Source organism: Chrysemys picta, chromosome 12 (genome assembly GCF_011386835.1).
Source record: "Chrysemys picta bellii isolate R12L10 chromosome 12, ASM1138683v2, whole genome shotgun sequence".
NCBI lineage: Eukaryota > Metazoa > Chordata > Testudines > Emydidae > Chrysemys > Chrysemys picta.
Window position 1 is genome coordinate 6,763,406 of NC_088802.1, and position 26,499 is coordinate 6,789,904.

General features: G+C 46.6%; 1 protein-coding gene and 2 long non-coding RNA genes across 7 annotated transcripts in view; 1 reads left to right on the forward strand and 2 right to left on the reverse strand.

Annotated features, from left to right (window-relative positions):
- Window positions 1-3,668: 3,668 nt before the first annotated feature.
- LOC135974931 (uncharacterized) lies at window positions 3,669-11,222 on the reverse strand. The gene is made up of 4 exons (XR_010591992.1): window positions 10,363-11,222; window positions 5,961-6,115; window positions 5,466-5,578; window positions 3,669-5,056 (listed from the first exon to the last, which is right to left on the reverse strand). It is a non-coding gene; the product is annotated as an uncharacterized LOC135974931 (long non-coding RNA).
- A 3-nt stretch (window positions 11,223-11,225) lies between these two features.
- On the reverse strand, window positions 11,226-16,134 carry LOC122173453 (uncharacterized). Its single transcript, XR_006173915.2, has 4 exons — window positions 15,802-16,134; window positions 14,073-15,292; window positions 12,223-12,321; window positions 11,226-11,714 (listed from the first exon to the last, which is right to left on the reverse strand). It is a non-coding gene; the product is annotated as an uncharacterized LOC122173453 (long non-coding RNA).
- A 91-nt stretch (window positions 16,135-16,225) lies between these two features.
- The window catches only part of LOC101931364 (killer cell lectin-like receptor subfamily B member 1B allele C), a 32,060-nt gene continuing 21,786 nt past the window's right edge, over window positions 16,226-26,499 (forward strand). The window contains exon 1 of one of the 5 annotated variants that reach the window (XM_065564241.1): window positions 16,226-16,611. The gene's annotated coding sequence lies outside the window, so the exon portion shown is untranslated. Of the gene's footprint in view, window positions 16,612-21,444; window positions 21,807-26,499 lie in introns of those variants that run through there. The other 4 variants (XM_065564240.1, XM_042848005.2, XM_042848004.2 and 1 more) reach the window with 4 other exon arrangements.

Below are 26,499 nucleotides of genomic sequence, written 5' to 3' on the forward strand. Positions count from 1 at the left end.
GCTGGTCCTGATGGTGCCCATCACCACCAGATAAAGAAACAGATCTTAAGATGGTTAAAGAAAACGTAGTTTGACAGCATCCTGTCTGGCAAGAAATCATTTATCAATGGCTGGGGTTGTGAAACCCTCATTTCTGTATTGTTTTATCTTTATGGCCCTCACTTTTCTATTGTTAATCTGTCCGGTTCTCAATAATTGTTTCTGTCTGCTGTATAATTAATTTTGCTAGGTGTAAGTTAATTAGGGTAGTGGGATATAATTGGTTAGAGAATTATATTACAATATGTTAGGATTGGTTAGTTAAATTTCAGTAGAATGATTGGTTAAGGTATAGCTGAGAATATTACTATATAAATTGGGGTCAAACAGGAAGTGGGGGGAAGGAAATGGAATCATGTTTGTCAAGGGGGGAACAGTAAATAGGGAATGGGGAACAGAGACACAGGCAAGGCTCTGCGGCGTCAGAGCTGGGAAGGGGGACGCGGAGTAAACGCTCTGTGGCGTCGGAGCTGGGAAGAAGGATGTGGGGTAAACACTCTGCGGCGTCAGAGCTGGGAAATGGACACTGGGGAACAGAGTCTATCACAAATAGAGATAAGCCCGACTAGTGTGAAGGGCTTTGGAATATGCTTGTTTGGAAACTAACCCAAATAAACATCACATTATCTGTGCTTTGGACTTCTGGTCTTCTGCTTTCTGTCTACGTGACAAGAACCAGGGGAGAGGATGAAGGGAAAGCCCTCTAACAGTTGTTAATTACCCTAATGCCGGGGTCTGTGACCCTTCTCTCGGGGACACTGTCACAGTTTCAGGGTAACTGCATCTCTATCCCACCTCCATCAGGTGAGGACTCGAGTTTCCAGCCACCCCTTGTCTCTGGGCAGGGATCCCGTCCCACTCCCTGACCGGGACACTTAAAGCTGCACAGCTCCCTTCCATACACCATGATATCCCCAGCAAGCCAGTCTGTCTAAAAGCCAGTGCCTGTGCTTTGCTTCCGCTCTGAGCACAACGCCCAGCATGTTCCCGCTGTTACAAGATAGCACACGGCCCTTCCTCAGCTGATACATTTATTCTAGGGCAGAAACATTGTGGAGAAAATGTATAAAAATCACTAAAAGTTCCCACACACTAAACACACCAGAAATCATCCCTCTCCCAGAGGGGAGGCTAGTAGCCAGTGACCCTTCCACGCCCTCCCTGTGGGGTTGGGATCCCCCCCTCTGCCTAGAGCAGGTCATTTGAATCAAAATGAAAGTCGTGAATCTGTTTCAACTCAGCCGTTGTGTGTCTAAGTTCTGTCTCAGTCTCTGGAAAACCCCCTGTGAGGTAGTGTGGGAACCAAACGTTCCAGGGTGCGATCCCAACCAGGGAGAGGCTGTGTCACCGCTTGCCCTGCAGCCTGGGGTGCCTCACAATCCTGTGCAGAAACTCCCAACCTGGGCCAAACAGCCTGCAGGTCACGCCCTGAGTGGCTCTGCATAGCCACAGCCCTGGTCCAGCAGCCTGTCACCCACGCCACATTGGGTCCACCAGCCTGGGTCACTACTTGCAGGGTGACCCCAACACACTCCCTGTCCTGGACTTTCCTCCAAAACATCTTCTGCACTGTCCAGCCCTCTCCTGGACAGTCCAGATCTACTCGGTCCATTGCCACCCTAAGGGATGCAACATACACAGTCTGCTACTTTATGGAGTTACCCAAACAACTCACAGCACTGGATTAGTTGTAATTAAAGACTAAAACAAGTTTATTTAACTACAAAGAGAGACTTTAAGTGAGTACAAATAATGAGCATAAAGTCAGGAATAGTTGCAAGAACAATAAATATAAAACGCTGTCTACACTAAAGAACCTAGACTTGGTACAAGGTGACATCTATTATCACAATAACGTTGCTGACCAAACTCTCAAGCCAGCATCTGCTCCCAAAGTCCAACAGCTTTTTCTTTTGTCATCTTAGGTGAAAAGAGAGAGCTGAGTAGGGAGAGGGAACATGGGGTGTTTTGCCCCTCACTTTTATAGTCCAGTCACTGTTTGAGATGCAGTTTCCTGAAGGTCACCCCTCAAAGCAAAGTTTGTTCAAACAGTAAAGAAAGCGACATGTCTGGTGGTGAAAAGTTCTGCGCTGTTTCATCTCGCCTGTGTTTCCTGAAATGCAGATTTTTCCTTGTCTCCTGTCTTCCCCCTCTTGTAGTCTGAGGACTGTTTACAACTTGTATGTAAACTGAGGGAAACACACATTAATTTGTTTCAGACCTGCTTCACCAGTGCTGCCTAATGGGGCTATGTGCATTTGAATGGGTGCCAACACCACCATTTGGGGGGAAATCATAACTTTACAGATGTAAGCAGAGTCTGAATGAGGTCTCTCCTGACATCTAGTGGTGAGCAGTGGAAAAGGACTTCAGGAGCTGATCTTGTTTGCATGGGCACACCCACCCTGCCAAGGTGCTCAGCATGATGGGATTGCTTGTCCAAATGATCACTTTTGGCTGATGTGGGATCCCCAGTCTTCTTGTTATTGGGGCAGGAGTAATAAAGCGTTGTTATCCTGGTTATGTGAATCAAGGGTAGCAGAACTGTACTTGGCATTTCCCAATTGAGGGACTCAACCTCAACTAAACAGCACTCGCTAGGCAGGGGACGTGGCTTCCAAAGCCCAGTGAATATATATATATATATAGAGAGAGAGGGCTCAGATGTTTGTACCTGGGGTGTGTGGGCCCTGTTTAAGGGTCCTAGACACCATTTGACCCTTCCTCTTTCCATGGTATAATGAAAAAGCTAATGTAGACTGTATTAAGAGTCTTGTTACATGCTGTAGAACTGAAATCACTGATACCTAGGTCGGAGTATTAGGCCTACTTTGGGACAGTGTCTCTATTGCAAGAGACTGCCCAGCGTGCACCAGCAGTGAGGCTCCCCCACTAACAGCTGAAATCACTGAGAGCTGCGTTAAGTGGAGGGCCTTGTAGAAATCTTGGGGGTAGCTGACAGAGAGGCGTGGCAAGTGGCCAGCAATTTGGCTGGTGGAGAGGGCCAGAGCAGAGCCCCGCAGAGGCACGGCAATCAGCTGTTTGGGCGACGAGTGAGTGCCTGAGCAGTGCAGCGTGTAAGATGCCTCCTTACCCCCAGCCCTGCCTTTCACACAGGGTGGGAGGTGAACTCTGTGGATGAACCTCTGAAGTGTGGGGCTGCACTGGCCAAGGACAGCAATCGTGAGTGGGGTGCAGAGAAGGGTCGGGCACATGAAAGGGACTTTTGGGTTGCTGGACTTAAGAACTTGAGGGGAAAAGGACACTGCCCAACTTACTTGGGCGTGAGTCTTTTGCTCATGGTTTATGTTTATGAGCCCTAGTTGTGGTGTTTTCCCAAATTACTTCCCTCCTTTTATTACAAGTTTTTGCTACACTCAGACTCTGTGCTTGCGAGAGGGGAAATATTGCCTCTCAGAGGTGCCTGGGGCTGGTGTGTAATTGTCCAGGTCAGTGAGTGGGGTCTCGAGCCGCTTGTTGAAAGGGAACCCCTAGACACTGAATCCGGCCCTTGTGGCTGCTAACTCTGATGGCAGAAGTGTTACACATATAATGTTGCAACACACATTTCACGGTGATATTATTGACCAGCAAATTATTAGTTTTCAAACGATGCCTTACAAGGTAAATTTTGTATAAAGATTATTAAAATAGAATGTAGGGTATGAATACAGGGGGACATGCTGTCACAGGGTGGCATCTCTCTGGAGTTGTTTAGTGACTCACCTCAATCAACCCCCACTGTTTGTAGCTTCTGAGGAGCTGTGGTCGCCCTCCCCATGGAGCAGAACACAAGCTTACAGAAGCCGTTCAGACATTTAACACACTGGTCCCCAAAAACACTACAGGGGGTTACAATATCCCAGATTCTCCAACTACCTCATGGCTCAGGAACGTCTCCTCAGCACCAGCCTGAAATTTCCCCCCTTGCTCAATTCATCCCATTAGCTCCAGTTGCTCCCTGGTGCCTTTCATGATTTCTTGCCCTTCCGGGGTTTGCATCTTTCAGACTGGGTCACGGCTCCTTGCTGTATCCACAAACTGCAACACCTTCCTTCCTGCAGACAGCCTCCCTGCAACCCCTTGGGTGCCATAGGTTGGCTTTGGCCTTGGGCCCTCCATGTTGGTTTCCACGTGGTGTTGGCCCTTCCAAGCCCTGTCCACCTCCGCTATCTACAGCCAGCACTACAGCTGTGCTGCCCTGTGAGATACAGAGTGTGGGGGTCTTCATGCAAACCCAGCCTCTGAATTTGTGCCTGGGAGACTCCTTGTGAAAATGTGGCCCTAGAGACAGCTTGACATGCATTTATATATTTGTGGTACTCAGACATGATTCTTAGGTATGTTGATCTCTTTCCTGGGAATGGATTCTGCTGCTGACAGAAAACAGTCTTAAAATAGCACAACCACATCTAGATGTATATGGTTAATCTATTCGCACTGTTCCAGAGCAGGGATTCAAACCTGGTGCATTAACCACTTGGCTATTGCATGGGGTTAGCTGCTGTTTCCTCCTCCAATCCTCTCGTGAGCCTACCCTGAATTTTATTTATTTGTTTTTGTTTTGGCTGAAACTATTCAGTGAATTCAACACCAGTTTGTGAAAAGTCTTGTTCAGCCCAAAACTGCATTTTTTGGCAAATAAACTATATATTGGAAAATTGTCCCCCACCTCTACTTGTGATGTCTTTTCTCTAGTTCTCCCTTCACTATAATCGTCCAGCCGAGACAGGACCCAAATTTCAAATGCAAGAAAAGCAGGGAGGGGAAAAGGGCATAAGTCCATTTTTTCCCTTTGAAGCTCACCTACATTATTCATCATTCACGTGACAGACTGACACTACAGAGGATTTGTCCTTCACACACACAAGGGCAGAGCACTAATGTCACTGTCTAGATCAGGAGAGCGTCTTTTTCACAAATCCATTTCGATACAGCACTGCAGGTTTCAAAATGAATCTGATCTGCTTTTATCACCCCACAGCTGTTTCCTTCTGCAGGATCCACTACCATGAACCTGGGAAACAAAAGAAATAAAATCACTGTTTAGTTTTTGACCAAGATTTATAGCCACTTTTCCTCATTCTGACACCTCTCACAAATTTCTTCCTTAACACCTGAATTGTTCTTACAGAGCACTGGTTGATAAGACTTCCTAGCACATGATACTGTAGTTGGCTGGTGTTTTCCAGAGGTGGACACAACTTGTTCACATTACAAAACCCAACCCTCAGGATTAGCCGCACTGTGAATGTCAATTAGCTATTGAGGGTTAGGTCTGATCACCTCTCTGTGCAGAGGACTGTGCCTAGCACTGAACATCCCTTGCGCCCATAAGTAGCCTCTGCTACAGCAACCTGGAAAGCCAACAACCCCCTGCTCCCTGCTGGGCAGCTCACATGGACTCCAAGGAGAACAACACTCACAGTGTTTGATTTAACAGGGAGCCGTCCACCCAAATCCTTTTCCTTGCAGGGAATGTAATGGTGAGTCCAAGCCAGAGCTGGTTTGTATCTTTGGAAGTAGTTTGTATGAAGGCCTGTAAATGACATGGAACAATAAACTGACAGGGAGAAAGGAGGTTATAGTGGTTCAGGTGCTAGCCAGAGACTCAGGACCGCTGGATTTTATTCCCCTTTCCAGCACAGACTCCTGTGTGACCTTGGGCCAGTCACTTAGCCTCTGTCCCTGCTGGGACAGAGTTAAGGTTGTGGTACGTTCTTTGTGGTCTATGTTGTGCTACTAGTGAAGTGTCCACTGCCAGGTTGTAGAGCATAGGTTATGCATTTAATGTTTCAAGTCCTTTGCTTTTTAGCTTGTGTAGGTACCTTATGTATAGAATAACCTTAACTGACACACAACAGCGGTTTTGTGTATTAATTATTACTAATGATGCTCATCTCCCCAGAAGTTTTATTTACCATCTCATCCTGATCCCGAATCATTAACAGTCGAGCCCTCCTCTTCGAACAGTCGTCGCGGCTCTTGTTCCAGGGAGCTTTTTCTTTAGACACCCAGTAGCACTTGTCCATGTGCAGTAGCCAGTTTGGGGGGCAGAGCTTACACCCTGATCCCTCTGGAGGGGAAAATTGAAACAGTTAATGGAGCTGAATTTTTGATGAGTGCTGAACTTCATCCCGGTCAATCACAGAGCCTTCGTGCAGCTAGAACTAATACCCTTATTTTTGTTTGGGGACAGGTCCAATATTCAGTCAGCAGGAGGTGCTGCAGCCAGGAGTGAGGGGTATGGGTGAGGCTGTGCGCACCCCAGTCCTGGAATTGTAGTGGCCAATGCACGTCAGGCTCAGCTGGGATTCTCCTTCACTTTCTCTCCTTAGCTATTGGGCAGTGTTGCTGTGCACTGTTTGACAGCCACTTAGAGTTTTGCCTTAGAGATGGTTGATCTCCAGTTCGTGGATGTTGTGACCAAACGGGAATTTTCCATAATACTTTTTGTACCTCTGTTTCTGTTAGTACTTGGCATTGCTGCCTAGTGGTTGCAGAAGGGTGGAATCTGCTCTTGGGACAGAGCAGGAGATGTGGTGTTGGTGTTGGATGACATGAATGGGTCATTAAAGGACTGGCTGAAACCAACACATATCAATGGAGGATTCAGAAAAACAATGGGAGCTCCAAGGACTTTACACCTAACACCGGGTAGGCAGAACATCTGAACTCAGTGTGGCTCTGGGGAGGACAATGGAACAAGAGGTGTCTGGTAGCTAGGTTAGGAGCTGGCCATGGGGTAGAGAGAAGCTCTCACTTGGGACTGACAAAAAAACATGGGGAGAGAACCAACAAATTGATTCCACAGCAGCTTGGCTGTGTGGAGCGCTGGCTTGGCCACCATAAAAACATAAGAACATCAGGGATGGCCACCATAAGAACATCAGGGATGGTCTAGACTGTATTTGGTCCTGCCATGAGGGCAGGGGACTGGACTCGATGACCTCTCGAGGTCCCTTCCAGTCCTAGAATCTATGAATCTATGAATAAGAACGGCCATACTGAGTCAGACCAAAGGTCCATCAAGCCCAGTATCCTGTCCTCTGACAGTGGCCAATAGCAGGTGCCCCAAGTGATCCATGCCCTGTCACCCAATCCCAGCTTCTGGCAAACAGAGGCTAGGGACACCATTCCTGCCAATCCTAGCTAATAGCCACTGATGGACCTATCTTCCATGAATCTAGCTAGCTCCCTTTTGAACCCCATTATAGTATTGGCCTTCACAACACCCTCTGGCAAGGTTTGACAGTGCGTTGTGTGAAAAAATATTTTCTTGTGTTTGTTTTAAACCAGCTACCTATTAATTTCATTTGGTGGTCCCTTGTTCTTGTATTATGAGAAGGAGTAAATAACACTGTCTTATTTACTTTCTCTATACCACTCATGATTTTATAGACCTCTATCATATCCCCCCTTAGTCACCTCTTTTCCAAGCTGAAAAGTCCCAATCTTGTTAATCTTTCCTCATACGGAAGCCATTCTATACCCCATTTTCTGAACCTTTTCCAATTCCAATATATCTTTTTTGAGATGGGGCAACGACATTTGCATGCAGTATTCAAGGTGTAGGCGTACCATGGATTTATATAGAGGCAATATGATATTTTCTGTCATATTCTCTATCCCTTTCTTGATGATTCCCAACCTTCTGTTCACTTTTTGACTGCCGCTGCACATTGAGTGGATGATTTCAGAGAACTATCCACAATGACGCCAAGATCTCTTTCTTGAGTGGTAACAGCTAATTTAGACCCCATCATTGTATATGTATAGTTAGGATTATGCTTTCCAATGTGCATTACTTTGCATTTATCAACATTAAATTTCATCTGCCATTTTGTTGCCCAGTCACCCAGGTTTGAGAGATCTTTTTATAGCTCTTTGCAGTCTGCCTGGGACTTAACTGTCTTGAGTAGTTTTGTATCATCTGCAAATTTTGCCACCTCACTGTTTACCCCTTTGTCCAGATTGTTTATAAATATGTTAAATAGGACTGGGCCCAGTACAGATCCCTGGGGGACACCACTATTTACATCTCTCCATTCTGAAAACTGACCATTTATTCCTACCCTTTGTTTCCTATCTTTTAACCAGTTACCAATCCATGAGAGAACCTTCCCTCTTATCCCATAACTGCTCTTATCCCATGACTGCTTAGTTTGCTTAAGAACCTTTGGTGAGGGACCTTGTCAAAGGCTTTCTGAAAAATCTAAATACACTATATCCACTGGATCTCCTTTGTCCGCATGCTTGTTGACCCCCTCTGTCATGAACATACAGCTAAGGGAAGCATTAAATCCCTCCTTTACCTGTAAAGGGTTAAGAAGCTCAAATAACCTGATTGGCACCTGACCAAAAGGACCAATTAGGGGAGAAGATGCTTTCAGATCTGTGGGGGGAGGGTTTTTGTTTGTGCTTCTTTGTGCTCTCTTTGTTGTTCTCTCTGGGACAGAGAGGGACGAGGGCAGGAAAAACACATCTCCTAAAGCCATATCTGAAATAAGCATCTAAGATTACAAATTGTAAGTAATAGCAAGGAAATGCATTAGGTTATCTTTTGTTTTAGCCTGTGAATTTTCCCTATGCTAAGAGGGAGGGTTATTCCTGTTTTTTATAACTTTAAAGTTTTGTCTAGAGGGGAAACTTCTGTGTTTTGACTTTTACTACCCTGTAAAATTTATCTTCCATCCTGATTTTATAGAGGTGCTTCTTTTCTTTTTTCTTTATAATAAAGTTCTGTTTTTAAGAACCTAATTGTTTTTTAGTGTCTTAAAAACCCAATGGTCTGGTCTGTGCTCACCTTGTTTATCTATTTGGTTGGTATATTATTCTCCAGCCTCTCCAGGGAAGAGGTTGAAGGGACTTGGGGGGATATTTTGGGGAAACAGGAACTCCAAGTGGTCCTTTTCCTGAATCTTTGTCTAACTCACTTGGTGGTGGTAGCATACTGTCCAAGGGACAAAGGAGAATTTGTGCCTTGGGGAAGTTTTTAACCTAAGCTGGTAGAAATAAGCTTAGGAGGTCTTTCATGCAGGTCCCCACATCTGTACCCTAGAGTTCAGCATTGGGAGGGAACCCTGACACTCTCAAAGAATTCTAGTAGATTGGTGAGGCATGATTTCCCTTTGCAAAAACCATGTTGACTATTTCTCAACAAACTATGTTAATTTATGTGTCTGACAATTTTGTTCTTTATGATAGTTTCAACAAATTTGCCTGGTGCTGAAGTGAGGCTTACTGGCCTGTAGTTGCCAGGGCCACCTCTGGAGTCCTTTTAAAAAACTGGCGTCACATTAACTATCCTCCAGTCATTTGGTACAAAAGCTGATTTAAATGATAGGTTACAGATGACAGTTAGTAGTTCTGCAATTTCACATTTGAGTTCCTTCAGAACTCTTGGGTGAATACCATCAGATCCTGGAGACTTATTACTGTTTAGTTTATCAATTTGTTCCAAAATCTCCTCTAATGACACCTCAATTTGGGACAGTTCCTCAGATCTGTCACCCAAAAAGAATGGCTCAGGTTTGGGAATCTCCCTCACATCCTCAACAGTGAAGACCAATGCAAAGAATTCATTTAGTTTCTCTGCAATGGCCTTATCATCTTTGAGTGCTCCTTTAGCATCTCGATCATCCAGTGGCCCCAGTGGTTGTTTAGCAGGCTTCCTGCTTCTGATGTATTTAAAATTTTTTTTGCTATTACTTTTGGAGTCTTTGGCTAGCTGTTCTTCAAATTCTTTTTTGGTCTTTCTAATGATATTTTTATACTTCATTTGCCAGCGTTTATGCTCTTTTCTATTTTCCTCATTAGGATTTATCTTCCACTTTTTAAAGGACGCCTTTTTGCCTCACTGCTTCTTTTACTTTGTTCTTTAACCACGGTGGCTCTTTTTTGGTTCTCTTACTATGTTGTTTAAACTGGGGTATACATTTAAGTTGAGCCTCTATTATGGTGTCTTTACAAAGTTTTCATGCAGCTTGCAGGTGCTGTACCTTTTAATTTCTGTTTCACTAACCTCCTCATTTTTGTGTAGTTCCCCTTTCTGAAATTAAATGCTACATGGACTGTGGCATAACCTTTGCTTCTCTGTGCTAACCTAAGGACTTCCCAGTGCTGCATTCCTGTTTACTGGTAAACCCTGCTCTGGTTTAAAAAGGCTGCCTGGTGTCACTGCAGATACTTGCTGAGGTGCATTAGTCCCTGAAGAACGTACAAGTCCCTGACCTGGAGTCTATCTCAGTTGGATTCACTGGGCACCAGGACTGCTGGAGTCTAGAGACTTAATTGTGGAGGTGTGGAGACCACGTAGCCTACCCTTAAGGAAGAGTGGGCCCTTTGCAGGTCTGGCATGCCAAAGGGGTCCTTCCAAGAGCCTATTGAAAAGCTGGGGCGTAGCACAGATCCTGTGGCTCCATGACTGATGTAGATAACACTGAAAGAACTTTAGCTTGCAAAGGCAAGCACTCAAAAGTTAGGAAATGCCAGATTTCTAGTTGTCCATGCAGCCTTAATTCTGCCCCCTTGTGGGTCCATCTTGTGCACTGAATGAGGCAAGGCCCTGTTGAGAAAACAATAGTATACGATCATGTAATTAAAGTTTGTCTATTAATACATATGCACAAAGAGGCAGAATTATCCATGCACCATAAATCTGTCATTTCCTGACTTCCAAGTGCTTGATTTTGCCTCCTAAACATTATTTGAATGGAATTTCCTAGTTTAAAAATAAAAGAACAATAATTCTATGATGTGCAACTGGAGCAACATGCCCAGCATGAATCATCACAAGGGTCTGAACCCTGAACCGTCAGCACAGACTCGATCCCTTCAGCCACAGACATACTGCGTTAGCTGGTGGTAGGAAAAGCCTGTGATGTGGGGGAAGGGGCTGTTGGATTCGGAGGCTGTCAGAAGGTTCCCATCTCAGCTCTCGCCCTGTCTCTGGGGGAAGCTTATGGGGCAAAAGCTACATGGTCAGGTGCTGGGCTGTGGGGAGCCTGGCCCAACTCTCACCATCCCAGCTACAGCTGCTGTGCCAGCTCCCAGTGCAGTGCATGTCCAGACACAGGGTGAGCCCAGCATTTTAGAAGGCTCACGCTGTTATGATTTTAGCATGTGACCAAGCTTTCCTGAGGCTCACAAGCAAGAAGGGAACCACCACCATTTCCAAAGTTCACAGCTCAGCAGAGCCTAAGTGAAATTTCTTGAAACAAAGAAAAGGCACTTCTCCAGCCTGAGGACTCTCCCTGCGCTGAATTTTCAAAGGTCTCCTGCGAACTATAAGATGCAAGAGCGTCTTTAAAAAGTCAGAAGAAATTTTTCCAGTGGAAAGTGTAAGTGATGCCTGTATTTAGATTCCCTACCAGCTTCACGCTAGAAGTAGTTTGTAAAGCCCTTTGGGATGAAAGGATCTACGCAAGTAGGATCCTAAGTGCATTCTGTACTGTACACACTGAGAGTTACCCCAAGGGACCACTAGGTGTCACTGCAATACGGGGAAGTAGCTGAGAGAGCAAAGGAGCAGAAATTACCACTTGAGTTGCTGGATGGAGGTTCACATAGAAACTGTTTGAAGCAGAATGGAAAATCCTTCAGTTCAGTGCTGCAATTATAGCCGTAGCTGGTTCTCTCCTTGGCACCGTCATTCCCCAGGCCCTTAAAATTTCCTTTTGATAGGAAGGAAAGAGCATGATTGTGAACCACAGTTAACTATTCCGGGTTCGCAACCTGAGACTGAGAGTGTGTATGTGCAAAACAAACACGTGCACATGCTATGACAAATTTAGAGTAGGGAAAGAGAAAGAACAAGACAGAAAATCTCATTCGTTGCACATTGTAAGATGCCTTCCCTTTTCCCTGCATGCTTAACAGAGGAGTTGCCGTAGCTGGATCACAGGGGTTCATGTATCAAGCTCTTAGCTACACATTGTTCATGTAATATTTTGCTCTGCTTTGGAACAATGAAGCGTCCATGATTTCATTCACAAATGTGTTGGAATCGATAACCCTGACTCAGTGCAGGGGGCTGGACTGGACGACCCCGCGAGGTCCCTGCCAGCCCTACATTTCCAGGATTCTAGGAACAAGAAAGAGTCTCCGTGGAAACGTGGGGGAAGAGGAAATCTCGGGGTGCAACATTACACACAAGTGAATAACTAGCCTTGAGTGACTCACCCCACACGCCCATCGCTACCACAGCTCCCAGCAGGACGATGTTCCCAGCCCAGCCGACCCCCAGAGCCATCCGATGCCAGCGGGGACACTGAGGGTGACCTGGAAGAGTCAGTGTTTGGTGAAACATCTGCACATAGTGCAAGAAATAATCATGACCAGCTGCTTTCCAATGGAGCCTGTGCAGCGGCCTCTGGCGGGGGTTATGTTCCCCCTCACATAATAGCAGGATAATTTAAAGCCTGTCAGTCAAGGACCAAGTCACTCTTAGGGCAGCCCTGTGACTAACCAGATGAAATACTGGAAGCTGATGAGCATGCGAACACCGACCTACTTAGCAACGTCACCAGTTAACAATGTGGTTATGTTCCACTTACGGTGTATGTTCTAACAGTGACCATGTGGCTGCATGGCAAGTCTGTGCTTCTGTCCCCCCAGGCCTTGTCTGGGATATAAAGGGGCGGCACCAGGCGCTAGCTAACACACTCTGGAAGTCCAGCATAAACACGTACACTTTACACTGGTCAGATTAAAGATGAGGCTCCTGCCCTAGCTTTCACTTGATTCATTTATAGAGCATGTGCTGCCCTTTGCCTTGTCTGGACTTGAGTTTTAGAAGGTGTTAGTTGGACTGAGCCAACGGACGTGATCTGACATCACACCGTTAAACCCTGTTCAAGGTCTAAGGATACGTCTACACTGGAGCTGGACGGAGTAATTCCAGCCTTGTGGCAGCTCACTGCTAACCTTTTGTCATGATGAAACTGGCCATTAAATCCTACTACTGGTTTCCTGTCTCTTAGCCAGTTTCTGTGCCAGGCTAGTACTTTACCAGTCACCCCACCAATACTTAGGGCTTGTCTACACAGGGAAATTGACCGGATGGTTATTCCCAAATAGCTCTCCAGGTGGACACTCTATTCTGATGAAAAATCTCTTTATCCCAGAATAATTAGTGCACTTTCAAAGAGGTGCACTTTATTATTCTGGAATAAAATCACTTTTAAAATCACTGTCCTGGTCAGTTTACCCATGTAGACAAGTCCTTATTTTCCTTACTGATTTCTTGTGAGGGACCTCGTCAACTGGTCCGGTAGTGTGCGTATTAGTGTATCTGTATTCTGAGCACTTGGGATTTGTAGCCAGGCAGATTATACAGGCACAATGCGACTCCCAAATCTAATCTGTCCTTCCTGTAAATTCACAGTCAAGTGCTACAGTGACCCATTGATTTGGGGAATTCTATGACCTACTATATCAGGTCTTCTATCAGTGTCCATTCCAATTCACTTGTTTCTTGCTTTCACACTTCTCGCATTTGTAGATACACACATTTTTGATCATCTGCCTATGTTTATTTAACACCTTTGATGCCCTTTTGCAGAATTTACTTTTGTGATCTTACCCTGCCCATCCTCCTGTCTAGTCGTCCAGCTGAACAGGAGGATGGACAGGGTAATTTATGCCTTATCCTTTACTGGATCCTGCATCTTGGTATTACTAACATGTCTGACATTAGCAGGCTCCTCAGCACCTGTTAGCTTTTCCCCAGCTCCTACCTTAAATACTCACCCCAAATCCTATTTATTGCATGGGCCAAGAGTCTGGTCCCGCTCTAGTGAAGGCAGAGCCCACCCTTTCTGTACCAGCTCTCTCCTCCCCCACATACTCCCACACTCACTACGTCATCTCTATCCACCCTCTCCAGTTATCTGCGCCGTCACCAGAGTATCACAATGGCACATCCAGAATTTCCACACAAACGAGGCATTTTCACTCATCCCGTCCCTGCCAGGTAACATGTAAAGGCACAGTCAGTAATGGACACCGCAGGGAGATAGTAAGTCACTTACTTTGGGTCCCAGATTCACACGGCCAGTCTGATGTTGTCATCTTCAGACGACGGTTACATACCATGTACCCCTCTTCGTCCTCCATTGGCCAGGCTTGTCCTGGGTTTGAATTCTTTTCAGCAGATATTCAGGGGTGGGAAATGAGCCCGCTGCCAGCTGACCCTCAGGCTCTGCAGCTCAGGGCTCACCTCCAGCAGCAGCATTGACCCTCCTCATGAGAAACCACAGGAAGTTCGGGCTCTGCATACAAGTGACACCCAACTCCTCCGCCTTCCCCCACACCTCTGAGCTCATCAGTAGACCCTGCAAGCTTCTCTCCTGCAGCTTCCAAGCCCCAGCAAAGTTAGCTTTCATTTCAAGGGTAGGGTCTGAAGTCAGTGGTGCTACACAGAGTAGAAAACCCTGTATGTAGTAGTGAGTGTTTGCTGGATCAAGCCATTAGTTGTAACAAAGGAAATTACAGCAGAGCGCGGGCTCTGCTATAGCAAAGTTAGAGTATTTAATTCTCGAAACATTGACTTTTATTGCACAAACATAAAGAAACCGAAGGACCAGGAAAAGAATGTAGCTACACAGACAATGTGATAGAATTGGGAGGGGATAAACCAGGTCAGCTTGTCCATAAAAGCACAGTAGAGTCTTGCCCGTTAGCGTGGAAATGGTGGTTGTTCCCAAGTTCACAGCTCAGCAGAGCCGAAGTGAAATTTCTTGAAACAAAGAAAAGGCACTTCTCCAGCCTGAGGACTCTCCCCGTGCTGAATTTTCAAATGTCTGCTGCGACTATAGGGTGCAAACGCTTCTTTAAAAGGTCAGAAGAAATTTTTCCAGTGGAAAGTGTAAGTGATGTCTGTATTTAGGTTCCCTACCAGCTTCACACTATAATTAGTTTGTAAAGCCCTTTGGGACAAAAGCTTATGCCCAAATAAATCTGTTAGTCTTTAAGGTGCCACCGGACTCCTTGTTCTTTTTACACAAGTAGGATCCTTAGTGCATTTTGTACTGTACACACTGAGAGTTACCCCAAGTGACCACTAGGTGTCACTGAAATATGGGGAAGCAGCTGAGAGCAAAGGAGCAGAGATTACTACTTGAGTTGCTGGCTGGAGGTTCACATAGAAACTGTTTGAAGCAGAACGGAAAATCCTTCAGTTCAGTGCTGCAATTATAGCCGTAGCCGGTTCTCTCCTTGGCACCGTCATTCCCCAGGCCCTTAAAATTTCCTTTTGACAGGAAGGAAAGAGCATGATTGTGAACCACGGTTAACTATTCCGGGTTCGCAATCTGAGACTGAGAGTGTGTGTGTGCAAAACAAACACGTGCACATGCTATGACAAATTTAGAGGAGGGAAAGAGAAAGAACAAGACAGAAAATCTCATTCATTGCATCATTGTAAGATGCTTTCCCTTTTCCCTGCACACTTAACAGAGGAGTTGCCATAGCTGGATCACAGGGGTTCATGTATCAAGCTCTTAGCTACACATTGTTCATGTGATATTTTGCTCTGCTTTGGAATGTTGAAGCGTCCATGATTTTATTCACAAATGTGTTGGAATCGATAACCCTGACTCAGTGCAGGGGGCTGGACTAGACGACCCCGCGAGGTGCCTGCCAGCCCTACATTTCCAGGATTCTAGGAACAAGAAAGAGTCTCCGTGGAAACGTGGGGGAAGAGGAAATCTCGGGGTGCAGCATTACAAACAAGTGAATAACTAGCCTTGAGTTACTCACCCCACACGCCCATCGCTACCACAGCTCCCAGCAGGACGATGTTCCCAGCCCAGCCGACCCCCAGAGCCATCCGATGCCAGCGGGGACACTGAGGGTGACCTGGAAGAGTCAGTGTTTGGTGAAACATCTGCACATAGTGCAAGAAATAATCATGACCAGCTGCTTTCCAATGGAGCCTGTGCAGCGGCCTCTGGTGGGGGTTATGTTCCCCCTCACATAATAGCAGGATAATTTAAAACCTGTCAGTCAAGGACCAAGTCACTCTTAGGGCAGCCCTGTGACTAACCAGATGAAATACTGGAAGCTGATGAGCATGCGAACACCGACCTACTTAGCAACGTCACCAGTTAACAATGTGGTTATGTCCCACTTACGGTGTATATTTTAACGGTGACCATGTAGCTGCATGGCAAGTCTGTGCTTCAGTCCCCCCAGGCCTTGTCTACTTAGTCCAAGACCTCACAGGGGCCTGGAGGAGCAAAGGAGGATGCTTCTGGCAGAGCCAGGCAAGGGGGAAACTACCTGGCAGTTAGTCGGGGTGTCACAGGGCTGGAGAGAAGAGGGAAGTTGTCACAGAACAGACAGACAGACTGATAACGTGACAGCGTTGAACTACCCGTGACTGGGTTCCCTGTCCCCAACCCACCCACCTGCCTGAGAACACAAAAATCCTGGCTGCCTCCTTCGTACCTGCAACCCCATTCAAGCTGCTGTGGTGACCTTCCCCTCCCCTGTTTCTATCCTGGAATCCTTTGCTGCCACCCCTGCAGTATGGGCACTGTGAAGCCAAGGGGTGCAGCTTTCCCAGCGGTGAGTGGGGAGGGGGAAGGGAATTGGCCCTCGGCTGTGGCTATGGTGTCAGACAAGATCGGGGCTGGCACTTGGGATGGTGAGCTGGGTGTGCAGTGTAGGTTTCCTGAGAGAGCAGCAGCGGGGGGCCATATGCTGCCACATATGTCCCTACTGGGGGTCAGACAGGCAGGGATGACAGAGGGTGAGGGAAGAGTCTGGAAGGGTGCAGCAGCTGCTCAGAGAGAGCCCATCCCCACTACAACGTCAGCCACGCTTGTTCAAGGCTTTAATTCCAGCAACTAATGATGTTGCTGTGGCAGTTTGTGTATTATCTCTAGTTGCGGTTTTAAAAGCACCATTTTCTTTTGTTTACCATGTCTTCCTGGTTGTAGGAATTGGGAATTCTTTGAACAAACGTTGTTCTTCCTCCGGGTGTTACTTGTTAGACAACCAATAGCATTTGTTCTGTTGTGGCAGTCAGTTCCAGGGGCAGAATTTGCACCCAGGTCCCTTTGGCAGCTGGATTGGGGGTACTGAATAACAAACACTTTCCATACAGTAATTTGAGGGACCATCATGCTAAATAATTTGCACTGAATGCAGGAGTTACTATCTCAAGTTCTCTAGTCTGCGTTATGCAGGAGGTCATATTAGATAAAGTGGCCACTTCTGTTACTCTAATTTTATTTCTATATCTTTTAGTGTAGATCGGCTGCATCCTGGAAATGCAAAAGTTGGGTGGAAGCAACCAAACATAAATATGTTCAGTCTGTTATGGATTTTAGGGAAAAATTTAAGAGCAGAATGAGTTAATAATCAAAAGGGGCCAAGGGAAGCCTGAAGGGCTTTTATTAATGTATATATACGCACCAGGGAGCGTTGGATGCAAATCTAATTTATCTGGGAAGTTCTACAGAGAAATCTAAAATAGGGCCTGACCCAACTCCTGTAGAAATCGACACTCATTGACTTCATATCTACCCCATAGATAGTAATAGGGCTGGTCAATATTTTAACTTTTTTGCAAATATTATTGAATAAATAAAAACTTTAAACTTTGTTCAAAAACTTTCAGGACTTTTTACAAAATTCACAGCTAATTTTCTCATCAGTTTTCCCCCCTATCATTTTTTGAGCTTTTTCCACTAGAAAAGTTTATTTCTTTAAATAAGAAAACACAGTCATGTCCTTTTCTCCCCTTTTCCAATGAGAGAGAGAGAACTTGCAAAACTGCAATGAATTTTTTTTATCAAAAACAATAAGAACTGACAAATTTCCACAGGAAACTTTTGTTTTTGTCAAAGCCGTTTTTGTGTTTTAAAAAAAATAATTCAACCAGTTCTAGAAAGTACATCCATTAATACATGAGGAGTATGGGACAGGGGAGAAGTGACACGCTAACGTTTTCCAGATCACAGCAAATTGGGATGAGTTGTGAACACCAAAGAAGAAGAATACACAGGGATTAGAGTGTTTAGAAATATGGATAGAAAACAGGATTCAGTCTGGGGGACAGGAAGGAAATGCATGAGGGGAAAACTAGCAAACAAACAAACAAACAACTTACATTATGTTCCTATACTGTTTTGTGTGTTTGATACTAATTATCCCCATTTTGTGGTGCTGTAGAAATAACAATTTAATACTGTAGTCAATAAAATGGACCGCCTGACCACTAGATGCTGCTGCTGCTAAAGACAATCAGAGTTGAGACTATATCTAGGCCAAGCTTTTCAAAAATAGGAGCCTAAAGTTGGGTGTCTATATAGATTGAGAAGCTAAGTAAGTGGTTTGTTTTGCAAGAGCGCTGAGCACCCTGTAGCTCCCACCAGTGTCAGTGGCAGCTGTGGATGATCCCCACCTATGGAAAACACACCAAGGTGCCTCAAGCTAGGAAACCAGAAACTGAGGCACCTGAACAGAGTGGCCATTTTAACAATCTGTGGTAACGGAACTCAGATCTCCTAGCTCCAGTCGAGTGCTTTAACTGTAGGCCTGTCCTTCCTTCCATCCTTCTGTCTCAAATCAGCCAGTGTTGGAGCACCTTGGGTTTAGCAGGACTGAGGACCGAACAATAGTGCTTTAAGGAATAATGGTAATAGGCTTGCTCACCAGTCATAGCAAGTGTGTGGAGAACTCTTGCAGGATCTGAGATCACTTGCTGTGCTATTGTATGGTGCCTTAGGCAGAATTTGTTTCAAACCAGAAGTTCTCAAGGTGAACGGTGCCCTCTGCTCTGGCAGCATCTTAGTCAGAAGCATTTAGAGCTACTCTGGCCTGACCTCTCTGACTGGGACCCTGGAAAACTTAATAAAAGCATCTCTGTGAAGTGCATGGTAATGTCTGGGTGCAATAAAGCAGCAAATAATGTGCCTCATACTCAGCACAACTGAGAGTAGAAAGGGGGAGACTCTGATTCTGTAGAGTTTGAAGGGAAATTTCTGTGGCTTTTCTGCGTGATGTGAAAGTGACACTGTTAAAGGTCACTTGTAACAACTAAATAAATGTGGAGGGGAGTGTATTGAATGTGAGCACTTTCTTGCTGCTTTCAGGTGCATGAAGGTCTGAAGGGGTCTTTTATGTTAAAGCCCTCTGAGGGCTCCAGATAGGATATTATTTATTAGTACTAAATACTACATTTAATTGTAGTTAGTCAGTTCTCTGAAAAAATGTACTACAGAAATGCTAAGTACAATAGTTATTGTACCTTGAGTCCCTCTTTGAGATGGGTGGCTGGGGTTTCTCACTTCAGCTCAAGATCTAATGCTCTGCAACCCTGTTCGGCTTGCACCTTTTTATCTTCTGTTAAATTATTAGACGTGAAGGGGTAGCTAAGCCCACGCTAAGACTGTCCAACTTAGGATATAGGCCTGTGGTGGAAACAGTGACATCTCATCAAGGGTTTGAACTGAGAAACCACTTGAAAATTTAGACACGTTATAGCTGCAGGTAGAAGAGCAATACTTAGACGTCATTAATCAGATTAGACAGAACTTCAGGCTGCATGAAGATTGTTTTCTGACCACACAATAGAAAGTTAAACCAAAGAATCATACAGGTAACGGTTGTGTAATGAAGCCAGACACACAGCTCCATCATGTTACTCACTCTTAGATGTGGCTATCCTACACTTCCTCCTCCCCCCTTACCTGTTCCCCTTTGGAAAACAGTTTTAGATGCTTTTTTTAATAGACCTAACACAAGTGTAGCCTTTGAAAATGGGTGGGATTAAGTTCTAGGTGTTTGCCTTCACTCTGCTCAAAATCACTATTGTTTATTACTAGGAGTGGACATCGGGGTAGATTCACAAAGGTACTTAGACACCCAGACCCCAGAATTAGACACCTAACTCCCAGTTTGAGGCTCCACAGAGATCCACAACACTCCCGCCAAGCCTTGCAGACACCTACATTTTCAGGGGGAAAATTCCCTAGGTGCTTTTGCCTCTGAGCACAGACCGTGCTGCCTCACTGGAGGTGTCAGGATGCTGAGCTCCTACCTAAGTCCCCGCACAATCCATGACCCAGGGAAGGCGGGTGGTTGCCCATCTATCTCACGTGCAGGGCCTGATCTGGTACGTGTGCTCCGGGGCTGCCTTCCACATTGACTCCCATTCAAGGTGTGGGCAGCAGTGGAGGTGAGAGCAGCACCCACCTTATAACTTTTAGCCCAGGGGGTGGAGCACTCACCTGGAATGTGGGAGACCCAGGTTCAGTTTCCCTCTCTGCCTGAGGGGGAGAAGGGATATGAAGAGGGGTCTCTCGGGAGTGTGCGCCAGCCACTGAGCTATGGGATAGTCTGATGGGGAGAGGGTCCCTAAGTCTCTCCTGTTGGAGCTGTTCCACTGTGGATAAATAAAAATTCACTGGAGCAGGGGGACTGGACCATGAGTCTCCCACCTCCCGAGTGGGTGTCCTAATCCTTGGACTACACAGCCATTTATTCTCTTCCCCCAGAGGCGCCGACTTTCTGATGTGCTGCGGGGTCCTCGTGCCCCAGACCATGCCCCACTCCACCCCTTCCCTCACCCCACCCCATCCCCGCTCCACCCCCACCCCATCTCTTCCTGCCCAGTTACACCCCCTCCCCCGCCCTCACTCCCAGTGCTGCCTGCACGCCGCAGAACAGCTGATCCAAGGTGGGCGGGAGGCGCTGATCAGTGGGGCCGCCGGCGGGTAGGGGAGTGGGGGGAGCTGGCTGGAGCACCCACCATTTTTTTTGCCGTGGGTGCTCCAGGGCTGGAGCACCCACAGAGTCAGCACCTATGCTCTCTGCCCTTCGCCTGCTCCAAAGGCATATGATATGTGAGTAAGGATCTGAATGAGCTCTCCTTTTCCTTCTGTTGATGCACTGGGGGAAAAAGACCTCAGGAGCAAACTGTATTTGCATAGACATACTTACTTTGCCAAGGTGATCAGCAGACAGACCTGCTTTGCCAAAATGATCAATTTTTGCTGTTTTGGGTTAAAAATCACTTTAATCTTGAATGTGGCGGTAATAAAATGGTGCTATCTGTACTGTATGACTGAAGGGCAGCAGAATTGTTGAGGGTCACCCTAAATGTAACCTCAATAGCTAAGAAGGGGGTATTGATGTCACATGCTAGTGAAAGTTGAGTTCCCAGCTCTTTGAGATCTGGTCAAGTGAAAAATTCTCTAAGTAAGAGTTTTTTCAGATTCTTATGTGGTGATGGTAAGTCTGTTTAAAGGGCGCTTTTGGATACAATTTGATCCTTCCCCTCTAGTGTTTAATGGCAGTGTGAAGCAAACTCAGCTGAGAGTCTTTGTTTTTGCTCACTGATCACTAGAGGTGAAATCACTGATTAACAGGTCTAAGGGGATGAACCTTAGATCTGGTCTGGGGAGAACTACCTGGTGAAATTGCTAAGCGCTGGAGCCTCAGAACACAACATTGCAGCTAGAGGCAGAGGCGGCAGTAGAGACAGGGGTGAGCAGCAGCAGCAAAGCGGTGCCAGGGGCTATAGAGGTCAGCAGCAGAGGCATTGATCAGTCCCCCCTTTCAGGAGTGGGAATGAGCCATGTGGACACACCCCTGAATTCTGGGACTTTGCTGACTTCGGACAACCAACCGTGAGTGGGGTGCAGCAGAGGGAAAGGGGAGTTGTGTGTTAAAGGGACATTCATCCATCAGACTTCCATAACACAAGCTGGGAAACTGGGACAACTGACACTGCCCAAGATATTGTGGAACAGGTGGTTACTAATGGTTTGCATACTTTTGAATGATTGTTGCAGTGTTTTCCCAAAGAAATGCTGAGTGCCCTCTCCCTTTTATGGAAAGTTTTCATTTGTTATACACAGACTCAATGCTTGTGAGTGGGGTGCATGTTGCCTCTTGGAGGTGCCCAAGGGTGGTGTTTAGTTTTCCCAGATTACTGGGTGGGGACTTGAGCTGGTTCTCTTTTGCAGTGTTAAGAGGAATCCCTAGATATTGAAACTGGCCCTTGTTCCTGCCGGCACCACCTGGCAGAAGGGTACAGATATATTTATAAAAGGGACTTAAACTTATGTACAAAGTGCTTCCCACCTTCAGGTTTATTGCAGAGTGTGTGTCTCTCTCTTTCTCTCTCACTCTCTGCTCCAAAAGCGTTTGATGTATGTCACTGGGACGTGAACATATGTACAAAGTGTCCAAAGCGGCCTTGCTACTTGGCCGCTAAATATGTTGTTTCATGCGTGTTGTTTCAACAACACTTTTATACATGGATTGGATAGAACTACGTGATTGGTATGAGCAAAGTTCCTCTGCATGCAAATATAGTGTAACCTTAAGGCCTCTTTTTTTTTTTTTTTTTTTTTTAAATGGCCGTCTTCTTCTGTGAGCGTTGCCTGAATAAGGCTTGGGCAGCAGAGCATGACATGTACTCTACAGAACAGCAGTTCTCCTGGAGTGAGATGTGCTGCTGAACAGTGGACGGCAACACTGCCCGGTACTTTAGGACAAGAACTGAAGATGATCACAGTAACAGCAGGTTTATTGCTCTAGTGCCTGGGGACCGTTCAGGAAGAGGAAGGATGATCCAGCCATTTAAGGTGCTTTTGTAGGGCTTGGGCAATCTGAGTTTAGGTTCCTGCTCTGCCACAGACTCCCTCTGTGACCTTGGGCAAGTCACGTAGCCATTTCTCACTTTGGTTCTCCAGCTGTAAAATGGGGATAATAGCCCTGCCCTGCCTCACAGGGGTGAGTGGGGATAAAGATTTTGACGGGCTCAGACCTATGATGATCATGGGTTCCATACAGGTACTTCTGATAGGTAGAATGGGCCCCCACTGTAGCAAGTGTGGTACAAATAGAGCTGATTGTCCCTGCCCCCAAAACCGTAACAGTCTAAATATACAGGACAAGGAAATGGGCATAACGGACAAGCAGAGTAAACAAATGTGATGGCTTGTAAATATCCTGCTACTGCCCCAATTATTTGTATTCCTTGGATGGGGTTTAGTTAGGAGGGGATTAGCTGCTGAACAGACAAAGGAAGGGGGTTAAGGGGCATAGGAGAGGGAGGGAAGGGCAGAGGGGAACATAGAAGCCTGATGGGGTGAGGCTGAGGGGAAGGGAGAGGGGAACATGGAAGCATGATGGGGTGAGGCTGAGGGGAAGGCAGAGGGGAACATGGAAGCATGATGGGGGGAGGCTGAGGGGAAGACAGAGGGGAACATAGAAGCATGATGGGGTGAGGCTGAGGGAAGGGCAGAGGGGAACATGGAAGCATGATGGGGGGAGGCTGAGGGGAAGGAAGAGGGGGACATGGAAGCATGATGGGGTGAGGCTGAGGGGAAGGAAGAGGGGAACATGGAAGCATGATGGGGGGAGGCTGAGGGGAAGGGCAGAGGGGAACATGGAAGCATGATGGGGTGAGGCTGAGGGGAAGGGCAGAGGGAAACATGGAAGCATGATGGGGTGAGGCTGAGGGGAAGGGCAGAGGGAAACATGGAAGCATGATGGTGGAGGCTGAGGGGAAGGGCAGAGGGGAACATGGAAGCATGATGGGGGGAGGCTGAGGGGAAGGGCAGAGGGGAAGGGCAGAGGGGAACATGGAAGCATGATGGGGGGAGGCTGAGGGGAAGGGCAGAGGGGAACATGGAAGCATGATGGGGGGAGGCTGAGGGGAAGGGCAGAGGGGAACATGGAAGCATGATGCGGGAGGCTGAGGGGAAGGCAGAGGGGAACATGGAAGCATGATGGGGGGAGGCTGAGGGGAAGGGCAGAGGGGAACATGGAAGCATGATGCGGGAGGCTGAGGGGAAGGGCAGAGGGGAACATGGAAGCATGATGGGGTGAGGCTGAGGGGAAGGGCAGAGGGGAACATGGAAGCATGATGCGGGAGGCTGAGGGGAAGGGCAGAGGGGAACATGGAAGCATGATGGGGGAGGCTGAGGGGAAGGCAGAGGGGAACATGGAAGCATGATGGGATGAGGCTGAGGGGAAGGGCAGAGGGGAACATGGAAGCATGATGGGGGGAGGCTGAGGGGAAGGGCAGAGGGGAACATGGAAGCATGATGCGGGAGGCTGAGGGGAAGGGCAGAGGGGAACATGGAAGCATGATGGGGTGAGGCTGAGGGGAAGGGCAGAGGGGAACATGGAAGCATGATGGGGGGAGGCTGAGGGGAAGGGCAGAGGGGAACATGGAAGCATGATGGGGTGAGGCTGAGGGGAAGGGCAGAGGGGAACATGGAAGCATGATGGGGTGAGGCTGAGGGGAAGGGCAGAGGGGAACATGGAAGCATGATGCGGGAGGCTGAGGGGAAGGGCAGAGGGGAACATGGAAGCATGATGGGGTGAAGCTGAGGGGAAGGCACAGGAGCAAACCAGTCCCTGCTGTAGCGCTTGCTGAGGCAGCTTCTGCGTCTGCTCCTGCAGGCTAATGTCTCTTTGGCCTCTGGGACTAGTTCCTCCACGGACATTTTCTTTTCCCAGCCCCACATCATGGCTCGGGGTGGGGTGGGGGGGCTGCTGCTGCATGGGTCCTAGTGCTCTTGTAGGTTGCGGTGGGAGAGATCGCTCCTGCACAGTTCTCTCTCTAGAGGTATTGGGGGGGGGGGTCATTCCAGCTGGGCCCCCCCTCTTCCCCTTCCCCAGCCCAGTGTGGCAATACCTGCTGCAACTGCTTTTGGATCTGCTCTCGCTGTCCTTCGGAAACATGAATTGTGACACTAGACATCGGGGGTTGGGGGTCACTGTTTATTTTGGGTTTTTACCTGCAAATCAGGGAAGGAAAAGGTAGAAGTTCTATTAGCTTTCAGTAATACTATTGTTTTTAAAAGGTAGAGATGTTTATTTTACAGAGATTAAGAATCTCTGTGGTGTTCTTTACTGGACTACAACAGTTTCCAGAGGTGATGGATGTTGGTCTAAACTTTTGAATGTTGTCCCTCTAATTCTCTTTTTTATTTTGTATTTTCCATGAGAGTGGGTGTCACAACCCACACCGAGTTAAAGATAGCCCTGCAAAGTGTTCTGCTGTTCGCTTGCTGGTTTGTACAAGAAAGGAAACTGAGCGTTTCACCAGCACAATTAACACTTCAGAGTTCTGATACCGCAAGCCCCTGAGCCCAGCTCCCTTTGACAAAGAGTTAGGCCCTGATTCTGCAAGCACATCTGCATGTGTACCTGACAGCATCTGCATACAGCTCTTGATGCCAATGGGACTGCTCACATGCGGAAAGCGAAGCCTCTGCATAAATGTTTGCAGGGTGAGAACTTGTTTTGAAACCTACTGGAGAAAACAAAACCAGACGACAATTTTTTCGCACTTCTGGTCAACAGACGGGCGCCATAATGATGAACAGCGAGCAAAAGCTCTTTTGTGCATCATCCTGTTAACCACAAATTCTTCCCCCTTATTGGCCACCGGCTGTTGCTAAACATCTGCATCATTTTTTCACTAATTGCTCTGCTCAGAAAATACATGTTCCCAGACCTCACGGTTTTGCTGAATAACTGCACAGTTTGGTTTCCAACGATATGCTATTTACTCTAATCCAGTGGCATCATTTCAGAATATTTTTTTTTTGTGGAGAGGGGGAAAGCTTGTGTCAGTATATAGGACATTTGATGTGATTCTGTTCTATCCTACAAGGTTGGGGAGGGGGAAGAGGAGCATATAGACCTATGAAAAGTTGGGTGGGGAGCAAACCAAGGCTGGGGCTGGGGGCAACAGCCCCCTTTGCCCTAGATCAAATAATGCCCCTGATCTAATGTTCACTGTAAAGGATCTTAAAATACCAAAATACTTTACATACAAACACTCCCCATCATGTTGCTTTGTGCTGTAGTAACCTGCACATTTGTCCTTCCTGCCTCTTGCTCACTTTAACTGCAACTTTACTGTTACATTAATAGTCTAGGTCTTTTTGCGTCTAGACTGAGATTTCAAAGCAGCCTGAGGGAGTTAAGTACCCAATTCCTATTGAATTTCAGTGGGATTCGAGTGCTTAAATCTCAGGCTCAGATGAAATCTCCTAATTTTTTAAAAGGAAACACTATAAAATGAAACATGAACGTGTATTTCGATGTAGTATTTTGGAATAAAACTTTCAGCAGATAATACTTTAAAACATCCGAGGGTTGATAGATGGAGCAGTGGCAGGTTCTGTGGTCACAGTTAAAGACGGCAGACAGTGCCCTGCGACACGGAGGCCTGTACCTCAAAAGCCTGTTCAGTAGTAGTTTCAGACAGCACTGAAAGACCCTCCTTCCCACCCATTTCATGAGGACAAATTCACTCACATTTTACAAGCAACAAAAAACAAAGTTGGGAGATTTTCATCTGAGCCTGAGATTTAAGTGCTCGAATCCCACTGAAATTCCATAGGAATAATTGGGTACTTCACTTCACTTAATGCATCTCATTCAGACTCCTTTATACCTTCTTTGAGGTATTTC